This window comes from Peromyscus eremicus, chromosome 8a (assembly GCF_949786415.1).
Source record: "Peromyscus eremicus chromosome 8a, PerEre_H2_v1, whole genome shotgun sequence".
NCBI classification, from domain to species: domain Eukaryota; kingdom Metazoa; phylum Chordata; class Mammalia; order Rodentia; family Cricetidae; genus Peromyscus; species Peromyscus eremicus.
Genome location: NC_081423.1, coordinates 85,769,934 through 85,782,093, shown reverse-complemented (window position 1 = coordinate 85,782,093; position 12,160 = coordinate 85,769,934). Strand labels below are relative to the sequence as shown.

General features: G+C 41.7%; 1 long non-coding RNA gene across 2 annotated transcripts; it reads left to right on the top strand.

Moving 5' to 3' along the window:
- The first annotated feature begins 5,432 nt into the window (after positions 1-5,432).
- LOC131917825 (uncharacterized) lies at positions 5,433-10,202 on the top strand. Of its 2 annotated transcripts, none has more exons than XR_009380742.1 (3): positions 5,433-5,597; positions 6,743-6,845; positions 10,130-10,202. It is a non-coding gene; the product is annotated as an uncharacterized LOC131917825 (long non-coding RNA). The 2 variants fall into 2 exon arrangements; XR_009380741.1 differs by having other exon boundaries at positions 5,438-5,562.
- The last annotated feature ends 1,958 nt before the right edge of the window (positions 10,203-12,160 follow it).

Here is a 12,160-nt window from a genome sequence, read left to right as displayed (position 1 = left end):
TGTGCATGAGGTAAATGAGCCTTGGGGCAGCACATAGATTAATAGAAATTGGTTAAGTTATAAGAGCTTGTTAAAAACAAGTCTAAGCTATCTGCTGAACATAATTAATAATAAATCTCTGGTTATTTGGAAGTGGGAGGCCAGGACAGAAAAGTCTGCCTACAAATGGTGCCCAAATGTGCAGCACCTACATACACATAAGACCTCAGAAAGCTTTAAAAAAAAAAAAAAAGGTTATAAACACACAAAAACAGCGCCACATGCAGCTTCCTAGTCTCCTATCTTTCAGACTAGCCATGGTACCGAGACATGTCTCCTGGCTGCTGCCTGCGGCCTTGAGCCACCAGTGTGAGCCAGTTGCCAGCACACCATGAGCTAAGCAGCATAGTGGGTTTAAGTTTTGCTCATGCAGACAGAAAAGATTACAGATAGGCAGTAAAGACAGATTCAGACAAAACCTCTAAACAGGTTACAGTGTGTTTAAAAATGTACAAAAGCTTGGGAGAGAAAGGAGAAAAGGTATATAGACAGTCATAGAAAAAGTATAGTTTAAAATAATAAAGTCCTTGAAGAAGGAGTAATTTTTTTTTTTTTTTTTTTTTTTTTTTGGTTTTTCAAGACAGGGTTTCTCTGTGTAGCTTTGCACCTTTCCTGGAACTCACTTGGTAGACCAGGCTGGCCTCGAACTCACAGAGATCCGCCTGGCTCTGCCTCCCGAGTGCTGGGATTAAAGGCGTGCGCCACCACCGCCCGGCTGTAAAGTAATATTTTTAAAAAGCCACATAAAGATGGAAAACTTACGGGGAGGCTGGATCTTGTATGTTATTGTATTGTCTTTGAATTTTTTGATTATTGATGAAACAAGTGACAGCTGCTAAGAGATTTGATTTTGAAAGCTGCTAGATTAAACCAACCTATGTATTTTAAAAATATCTTAACTTCAAAATAGAAGTCAAAAGGTATGTTGCTTTGGAGGAGAAGATATGCTTTTATTTCCACAGGAAATGAGAGGCTGTGAATTCATTCCAGGTTGATATTCAGATTTGATTGGGAGAGACCCCCCCCCAAATCCTGACTATAGATATAAAGAAATAAACCTAGAAAAACTACAAAACAAATAACATATTTTACCTACTCAAACATAAAACAAAAATTCATCTTTGGCTAACTTGTGTACAACACACAGTTTATACTTGTATTAATACAGAAATGTGTGTTACCTTGAAAAGCTTCTGTACTTTCATAATGAGGAGACCGGACAGTGGTGAAAACAGATGGCCCAGGTAAACATCTCAGAGCATCTCTGTTAGTCTCCTCAGTATTCTACACCCAGAACAGCTTCAAGGCTGCTGACTGAGATGCTCCAGCCTCACAGTCTACTCCAGCTAAGACTTAACAATTATCCTGGTTTTCTCAAGGTTTCCCCAAAGATAGCAGCAACCACAGACAACAAGAAGTAGTCTAAAGAACAATACCCACATTCCCAAAAGATGGATTATTGATGTTATCATTTAATGGAGGTTGGTTACAAGTTGTTATTGTTCATAGTAAAAAAAAAAAGGCTAAACAAAAGAGTTAAATTCAAAGATCTCTGTTTAAAAGATAAAAGGGGTAGGATATAGAAATGATGAGATAAAGGGGTAGATTATTGAATCTACTTTAATCCAAAAAACAACTATTAATCTCAATATATTTTACATTGGTATGAATTTTTGTTTATTGATACAAATTTGAAGTTATTTTTGCTATACTATATGTTTCTACTCTTGTTTGGGGTATTGTGCTTATGCAACTCATTTAAAAATGCAATGTATAATTAAAAACAGGTTATTAGTCATCTATAATAATCAAACTTGTAATCATATTAGATATGTTTTCAAGGTTAAATAGATATATTTAGATAGATAGATGGTCTTCAGAGACTTACAGAATATGCCACTTAATATATTTAAATAACCTAAGGTGCTATGGATGTCTTTCTGTATGTTGTGACTATGTGTTGCTGATTGGTTGATAAATAAAGCTGTTTGGCCAATGGTGAGGTAGAATAAGGTTAGATGGGACATTCCAACTAGAGAGAGAGGAAGGAGAAAGGCAGAGTCAAAAGAAACTGCTTGCTGCTTCCAGGAGAAGCAAGATGTAAGATAAAGTACCAGTAAGCCACAAGTCATGTGACAAAGTATAGATTTATAGAAATGGGTTAATTTAAGATATAAGAGCTAGCTAGCAAGAAGCCTGAGCCATTAGGCCATATAGTTTGAAAATAATATAAGCCTCTGTGTGTTTATTTGGGTCTGAGTGGCTGCAGGATTGGGCGGGACACAGGAAAACTTACAGCTACACTAAGGCTTTTCATGACAAACATATCTGTTCCTGGCAGCACCAATTTACTTCAAAGAAGATGATGGACATCAAAGAAACTCCATATGAAGTGTACTTTCTTTAAAAGGAGCTAGCCATTTGGGCAGAGAAATTGCCCTTGCCTCAATTGTTGATAGTATACTGTCCAAACTGGACCAGCAAGACACAAAAAAAGAGACTGCCAAACTTTGCCAAGACAAGGTAAGACAGTCCTTCAAAATTCCCTGCTTCTTAAAAATGTCAGCCAGATATACTAGGCCCGTAGGCCAAAGATGGATGCCCCAACATTATAGAAGAACTTTGGGTGACCAGGCAGCCAGATGTCCCTGTCAGTAGGTAACATTGCTCCTTTCTGGGCTCTTTGATGGAGTTGAAGACTGTATAATTAAAGTTTTCCTCAGTTATGATAAAAGATAAGTTAGGTATAAAACTTTCAACTCACAAAGATAAGATAGATGATGGAATATTTTCTCTAGATTTGCCAAATACAAATGGACTATATATTATAACTGATTCTTACTTGATAAGTTTTTTGTGGTATATAATTTTACTATATTAATGTTAAAACTTTCCTTTTTTGTTTAGACAAAAGGGGGAATGTGGAATACTCCTTTACACTGTGAATATATGTCACTGTGATTGGATTAATAAAAAAGCTCACTGGCCTATACCTAGGCAGAATAATGTTAGACAGGAGAACCAGACTAAGACTGCTGGGAAGAAGAAGCAGGGGTTTTAAGATGTCATGAGATGCAGAGCAAGCAGAATGGGAAGTATGTACATGAGGTAAACGAGCCTCAGGGCAGCACATAGATTAATAGAAGTGGGTTAAGTTATAAGAACTAGTTAAAAATGAGTCTAAGCTACTGGCTGAGCATTTATAATTAATATTAAATCTCAGTGTGGCCATTTGGGAGTGGTTGGCAGGGCAGAGCTGATCTCTGATCTCCACGGAAAACTCTGCCTACAGCTCATTGTGTGAAAGCAGTTGCCATGTAAGCCTTGTGACCTGAGTATGATCCAGAACCCAAGTAAATAGGATGAATGTAGTGGTTTGAATTAAAATGCCTCCCCTAGGCTCATATATTTGAATAATTGGTCCCCAGTTGGTGGAACTGTTTGGGAAGGATTAAGAAGGATAGGGTGTTGCTGGAGGAGGTATGTCACTGAGGGTGGGCTTGAGGGTTCAAAAGCCCAGGCAATTCCCATTTCTTTCTCCTCTCCCTCTCTCCTCCCCCGACCACATCCCTCCCTCTCTCTTGCTCTCTCCTCCTATAATAATTTTTTCTTTTTGTTTATTCTTATACAAGCATCCTGATCACAGCCTCCCCTCCCTCCACTCCTCCCAGTCCTTTCCCCCATGGCTACCTACCCTCTGTTCCAGATCCACTGCTCCTCCATTTCCATTCAGAAAAGAGCAGGCCTCCCAGTGATTCAACTGAACACAGCATAACAAGATGCAATAAGACTAGGCACAAACCCTCATCGAGGGTTTAGCCTCATCAGGGATAAACAAGGCAACCCAGTAGGAAGAAAAGGGTCTCAAGAGCAGACAAGAGTCAGACTCCTCTACTCCCACTGTTAGGAGTCCCACAAACACCCTAAGCTAAACAACCACAGCGTATATGCAGAGGACCTAGCATAGACCCATGCAGGCTCTGTGATTGCTGCTCCAGTCACTGTGAGCACCTATGAACCCTACTTAGTTGATGCTGTGGGCTGTGTTCTGGTGTCCTTGGCCCCTCTGGCTCCTACAATCTTTCTTTCCCCATGCTCTGCCTAATGTTTGACTGTAGATCTCTGTATCTGCTCCCATCAGCTGCTGGAGGAAGCCTTCCAGATGATGATTGGGCTAGGCACTGATCTATGATGAGTATAGCAGAATATCGTTAGGAATCATTTCAGTGACTTTTTTTTTGTCACTTGTGAAGAAACCCTTGCACAGTGGGAGCTCCCTCGTGGACCCAGAGTAGGCACAAACCACACCTAAATACCTGTCTTCACAGAGATACCCTTTATTAAGTGTTGAAAAAACAGCAGCAAGTGATCTTGCAAGTATAATTTTTTTTTTTTTTTTTGGTTTTTCGAGACAGGGTTTCTCTGTGTAGCTTTGTGCCTTTCCTGGAACTCACTTGGTAGCCCAGGCTGGCCTCGAACTCACAGAGATCCGCCTGGCTCTGCCTCCCGAGTGCTGGGATTAAAGGCGTGCGCCACCACCGCCCGGCTAGGTATAAGTTTTAAGAAAAGAATAAAAAGGGATGCCTGTGTTAGAGTGGGCTTAGGATGTGATGGTTTATTTTGATTGGGCATGTTAATTAGGTGAACAAAAAGGGGCTTTGATTGCTGGACTTCAGTAGTCATCCTTAGGAATGAGTCTGGTATAAGAATATATCCAAGCCGGGCGGTGGTGGCGCATGCCTTTAATCTCAGCACTTGGGAGGCAGAGGCCTGTGAATCTCTGTGAGTTCGAGGCCAGCCTGGTCTACAGAGTGAGTTCCAGGTCAGCCAGGAATGTTACGCAGAGAAATCCTGTCTCGAAAAATCCACCCCCCCTCAAAAAAAAAAAGACATATCTAAATATGGGAATAGACCTTGATGGCTAGCTTTAGGGGTATGTATAATCTGTGGTTTATAAGGGAGAGAGAAGGGGGAAAGGCAAGGTCTGCCAGCGCCACATTTGCCCGGGCTTGCTAGGGTCCTACAAGTCATGTTTGTTCTTTCCCTAGGTCTCTGAGCCATCCAGTTTCCGGTTTCTGGCCATCCAAAATATACATTTGAGGATCGGAGAGACGGTTCAATGTCTAATAGCTCAGTCTCACAACTCATCATAGGAGATCTATCTGATGCCCCTCCGTGGACACCAAGCATGTACGTGGTGCCCAAATATACAAGCAAGCAAAACACCCAAACACATAAAATTAAAAAAAAAAAAATTAAACCTGGGAATTGAAACGTTAGACTCTTGTATTGGGCAGTGAGACTGGAGTAGAAGAATAAACCCAAATACCCGCCCTGAAGGCGGGGTCTGAGGGCGCCTGGAGGATCGGACCCGCCCCTCACCTTCGTGGCCCCGCCCCCACATCCCTGCGCAGTCGCGTGTGCTAGGCCGAGGAAAAAACGGCCTGCGCTGAAGGAGAAACTGACAGGGCCGCCGCCCACGCTGAGGGAGGGACGACAGGAGCTTCTGGCAGCCGGACACAGGTCCACCCGCACTTCTCACGCCACCCCAGAGGAAGGTGTGGGGCGGGAGATGAGCGCTCACGTCGTGGGCCTCCCACAGCACTCTCTCCCCGTTCACAGCGTTCTCCCAGTTTGCCCTTCTGTTGCTAATCCGGGCCTTCCCGAACGCTGCAGCGGGCCCGGTTTCCACACCATCCTCAACTTTTCCTGGGCCAGGGACGCGCAGAGAGCCCCGAAGGCTTGAGACCGGAAGCGGTTTTTTCAGACTTTCTGGATGGTTACATGATTCTTGGTTTTTTTGAGACAGGGTCTCTCTGCAGCTCTGACTGTCCTGGAACTTGCTTTGTAGCCCAGGCTTTCCTCGAACTCAAGAGATCCACCCGAACCCCGAATGCTGGGATTAAGCCATGCCCCACCACTGCCCAGCGGTTACATGATTTTTTAAAGGTTCCTGACCGTGACTGTGGTATAAAGAGGTCGAACCAAAGTGTACTCATGTAGAATATTCCACATCAATTTATGTTGCTATTTATTTTTTAAAATTTGTCTTTATTTTTATTTTATTTTTTTGGTGTGTGTGTATGTGTGTAGGCACAGGAGCCACGGAGCACATGTCGAGTCAGAGGGTGACTTTATGGAATCCATTCTCTCCTACCTTTACATGGGTTGCAGGAATTGAACTTAGGTCTTGAGGCTTGCATTGACACTCGGCAAACGCCTTTAGCTACCAAGTCACCTCGCTGCCGCTGACTTCTATTATTTTGTGTGTGGATTTAACGTGTGAGTTTGACAGACTTGGTCACTTGTAGCTTTATCGTCATTACTCAAAATGCCTGTCAGAATGCCAATTCCCAGAAGATGGACAGTGCAGCCTTTAATGCAGTGGTCCTTAACCTGGGGGTCAATTGACCCTTTCACAGGGGGTCGCCTAAGACGATTGGAAAACACAGATAATTTACATTATAATTCATAGCAGTAGCAAAATTACAGTTAGGAAGTAGCAACAAAAATAATTTTGTGGTTGGGAGTCACCACAACATGAGAAACTGTATTAAAGCATTTGGAAGTTTGAGAACCAATTCTTTAATGCCTTATAAAAGCCCTATTCCATGTTAACAGGCAGCCCATTTTATTTTCCCAAAGCCTTTGGACAACATCTCATTATGTCCCCCAATTCAACCACCTGTCCTTTTTCTGACAGGCTATTTTATCTGACTACTTGCTGCTGACCTTGCTGCCTCTTCTTGTTTGTATTGGTCCCTCATGGATTAACCCTTTATGGACTTTGAGAACTCTACTCAGTGGTAATTATAAGTATGCTATGTCCTCTTTTGTACACTGTTGAGACCCTATTCCATCCTAAACCACCCACTTCCTAGAGTGGAAGTGAATGCCTAGAAGACATTCTTTAATTTTTGGACTATGTTCTGTCTGTTCCTAGCCTATGACTAGGTCCCATATCCATTTAGATAATATAGATGGTACTGGAAAGATTAGAAAATGTGAAAAATTGTAATTACTTTCTAGTACTGTTTGCATAGCAAAACCGTTTCATAGGCTTTAGGTTTTAAGAATTTCACAAGTTACTGGGTGGTGGTGGCTCATGACTTTAATCCCAGCACTGGAGAAAGGCAAGAGAATCTCTGAGTTCAAGGCCAGCCTGGTCTACAGAATGAGTTCCAGGATGGTCAGGGCTATACTGAGAAACCCTGTCTCAAAACAAAACAACAACAACAATTCACATGTTAATCCCATTAAGGGTAGTAAAGTCAAGATATAGTTGAGAGGAGAAAGTGATCATATTAATCTATTTATTTACTTAAAACAGAACCTTGGATTACTGTAACTATCCCTTCCCCAGTTGTTATCCAGTTGGACTATAAATGTGCATTATACACACAGTTCCTACTTTTTTTTTTTGAGACAGTGTTTTTCTGTCTTTTTAAAAGTTGCACTTATTTATTTACATGTGTGTATGTGCGCACATGAGCAAGCACCTGGAACTCACTCTGTAGACCAGGCTGGCCTTGAAACATTTTTTCCATTTTTAAATACAGAAAATATTTTAAAATAAAATCAAGAAACATCTTAAGCACCTTAAGAGGAGTGTTTATTTCATCCCCATCACACCTACCAATGGTATAAAGGAAAATGATTGACAGCCAGAACTGTGGTAAGGGCCTCAGTAAGATGGCTCACAAGTAAAGGCTCCTGCTGCCAAGCCTGACAGCCTGAGTTTGATCCCCAGAACCCACGACTGAATGAAAAGGCTCTGACAAGTGGTCCTCTGACTTCCACATGCACACTGAGGTGCTTGCTCATGTGCGCACATACACACATGTAAATAAATAAGTGCAACTTTTAAAAATGATTTTAAAATTTTTAAAGGATTAAAACAAGTGGCAGTAGCCCTACCTATCCCTCTTAGTTTGGGCAGTGGCCCTGCAGCACTGTCCATTTATAATTAGTCATCATGGGACTGGAATGATGGCTTTGTGGTTAAGAGGGCTTACTGACAGACAATGCAGAGGATTGGAGTATGGGTACTATCACCCACATCTGGTGGCTCACAACCTCCTGTAGCTCCAGCTCCAGAGGGTCTTCTGCCCTCTTCTGGTCTCCACAGGTACCTGCACACATGTGCACATACACACAGACATGCACATGGAAATAAAAACAAATGCTTAAAGTGCTTCACAACGATCAGCTTCATACGGAGAAAGCAGCTTTATTTTTTAAATCATTCACTTACTCAATTAGCAGACTGTTGGTCTTCTTTTAGATAGTATGGCATCTTGGTTCTGGGAATGGAAAAAAAAAGTATTGGGTCCTCAGGTGTTTAACAGCTTACAAACTAGTGACAGGAATACAATTAGCAGACTGTTGGTCTTCTTTTAGATAGTATGGCATCTCGGTTCTGGGAATGGAAAAAAAATAAAGTATTGGGTCCTCAGGTGTTTAATAGCTTACAAACTAGTGACAGGAATACAATGTGTGCATAGATCCATAAATAATAATAATGCTTTGACTTTATTTGTATTGTCCAAAAATTGTGAATATATATCACTTTCTAAAAATGAAGTAGGAGAGATGTTTCAGTGGTTCAGAGCACTGGATGCTTTTCCAAAAGTCCTGAGTTCAATTCCCAGTAACCATATGGGATATGAAGCCCTCTTCTGGCATAAATGTGTACATGCAGACAGGGCACTCACTGATTACAATAAATAAATAAATAAATAAATAAATAAATAAATAAATGGATAAATCTTTAAAAATGAAATGAACATCTAAGAAAGAGCTAGTAGTATAAGAAATTTAGAGTAGGGCCAAGCATGAATGATGGCACAGGCCTTTAATCCCAGCACTCAGGAGGCAGAGGCAGATTGATCTCTCTGAGTTCAAAGCCAACCTGGTCTACTTAGTGACTTCCAGGACAGCCACACAATGAGACCCTGTCTAACAACCAAAATTGTAGGATTGGGGATATAGCTCAGTTGGTCGAGTGCTTAATAGGAAGCCCTGGGTTGGATATCCCACCATAGGAAACAAAAACAAAACACTGTGCTTCATGGCATATGCACACCTGTCATCCCTGCACTCAAGAGGCAGAGACAGGAGGACCAGAAGTCCAGGATGATTCAGGCTAAGTAGTTTAAAGCCTAGCCCAGACACCGTGAGACTTTGTCTCAAGAAGAGAAAAATTCCACAGTAACATATAAAATATTTAACCTAAGAGAAATTTGCATTCTCAAAGAAGTTTTGAGATGCAGATGAGCCCCTGATAGTTTTAGTTGCTTGTAAGGTATGTTAGGAAGGTTGTTGGTGGCGCCTTGCAGGACTGGAGCTAAGATAATGGTCACTGAGCCCACACCTATATCAGGACTGATTAATTATGCATATTTCTTTCTCTTGTAAAATTCATAGAAATCTGTGGTGATATATTGTGTACCCTAATAAAAATTTGCTTGAAAATCAGAGGACAGAACAAGTCACTAGATTAAACATAGAAGCCAAACAGTGATGACACACACCTTTAATCCTAGCACTTGGGAGGCAGAGATCTGTCTGGATCTCTGTGAGTTCAAAGCCACCCTGGACTACACGAGATTAACTCAATCTAGGAGAGAAACAGAGCCAGGCAGTGGTGGCACACATCTTTAATCCCAATACTTGGGAGTCACACACCTTTAATCCCAGCACTTGAGATCTCATACCTTTGCTTAGGAAGCACACATGCCATTAATCCCAGCACTAAGAAGGAAGTGATGGCTGGGCGGAGAAAGATATATAAGGGTTGAGGAGACAGGAACTGAAGCCTTTTCAGGCTGAGGAGTCCTCGAGGTAAGAGATGGTGGCTGTGGCTTGTTCCTTTGTTTCTCTGATCTTCAGGCAAATTTTATTAGGGTACACAATATATCATCACAGAAATCAGTGAATTTCTTCCTTCTAACAGAGATTAGGAACTTCAATTAACAGGTATCAGAATAATCTTATCCACACTTTGGGTTATATTCTCAATCAGGAGCTACCAGATAAGAAAACTGAAACAACTCCTTTGCTCACTTACAATCCTATGCTTTCTCTGCAGGGCTTCCTGGGTTACTTTTATCATCACTGTTCACCAAAGACCAGTTCATCATTGGCCTTGAAAATTATGCAGGAAAGTATTGTGGCTTAAACAATAATATTTATTTAGGGTTCCCTATTAATACAGTTAAACTGTTCTCCTATGCTATTTAATCTTTATGGTCACTCTGTAAAATGAGTTAAATGTACATCCAAAATGAAATCTCTGGCAGGTTGTGATATTTGTGGCTCTCCCAAATGTGATTTTTAGGTTCATCTGGGCAGCAGACATAAGGCAGTTTTATATCAGAGCCCTTGCTCCGAACAGCTCATGATACCAGGAACTGAAAATGTACTGCTTTGGATTGACTAACAGGATCATGAAGGTAAGCCTTATAGATTTCCTTTAAACATTCTAATCCTAGACTTTAGACAAAAGGATTGAACTGGATTGTTAAAGTCTAATTACCATCGAAGGAAACTGGATGTGAATCTGTAACCTCTAAGTGATTGGAACTGGTCTACTACCTAGAATTAATCACTTCAGTCACAGGGATGATGAAGTCCATACTTTTCTCCACTGTTTATATGATGTGAAATAAAAAGTGATTCCCTATATCTGATAGGTGTTTTGCAAATCTTACTTGATCTTGAAGCTATAGGACACCTCAAATAGTAGCTGGGATAATTGAATCACAATTTTTTTATTTCTCTTCATTTAAAAACCTAGGAATGCTGGTTATAAGCGATGGCACAGAGAAACTGCCCAACTAGACTACTCTGGGCAGAAAGATTTATGGGAATTCAAACTGTCAAGGCCATCTCTTGTGGAGGGCAAAGAGAAGAGCAAACTGGCAGGAAAAGCAAGCAGATGTTTCATGATAGTCAGCAGGGTAGAAATCTGAGTTAACACAGGCTGCCGGATTGATCTGGAACGAGGTGCCCCTGCCCGAGGTCATTTACCTTTGGGGGAAGGTCAAGAGGAACCCACCTTTAGGCTTGTTTACCTGTTAACAATCCTTCTGTTTACCTGGCCACAGTCCTTCTGTTTAAGACAATGTCAGCAGCACTGCCCTTTCGGGAAAAGGGGAGCTTTGGACCTGATAGTGGGGTTGTGGCTCACTAACAGAGAGGTCGCTTAGCATATATGAGGCCCTGGTTTTGAGCCTCAGTGCCACAAAGTCAAAACCAAATTCTAGGACGGATTGTAATTCAAAAACATAGCAGTTTTAACTGCTTTCCAACCATGAGGAGAAAATCTTGAGTTACTTGTGTGTGGAAAAGCCAGGCCAGATGTCCTTCTGTACTCATAGGGCAGCCTTAAGAGTACAGAAACCCTGGAGCTGGCATTGCTGAAAAACCTTTGCTTGAGCTGGAAGAAGGTCTGTTCATAGCACATTGCCTAACTTAGGATTTCTGTTGCTGTGAAGAAACGCCATGACCACAGCAACTCTTATGAAGGAAAACATTTAATTGGGATGGCGTACAGTTCAGAGGTTTAGTCCATTATCATCCTGGTGGGAGGCATGGCAGCCTATAGGCAGACATGGTGCTGGAGAAGGAGCTGAGAGTTCTACATCTTGATCCACAGGCAAGTGCACTGTCCCATTGGGCATAGCTTGAGCATAGGAGATCTCAAAGTCCACCCCCACAATGACACTGTGATGATTTGAAAGAAAATGGCCCCCAAAGGGAGTGGCACTATTAGGAGGCAGGGCTTGGTTGGAGGAAGTGTGCCACTATAGGGGTTTCCTATACTCAAGCTACTGCTAGTGAGACAGACTACTTCCTGTTGCCTACATATCAAGATGTAAAACTCTCAACTCCTCCAGTACCATGTCTGCCTGAACATCACCATGTCCTACCATGATGATAGTGGACTAAACCTCTGAACTGTAAATCACCCCAAATAAATGTCTTTCCTCTATAATAGTTGCCATGGTCACAGTGTCTCTTCACAACATAGAAACCCTAACTAAGACAGAAGTTGGTACCAGGGACTGGGGTATTGCTGTGATAGGCCTGATCATGCTTTTCTTTGAAGGTCTATGGA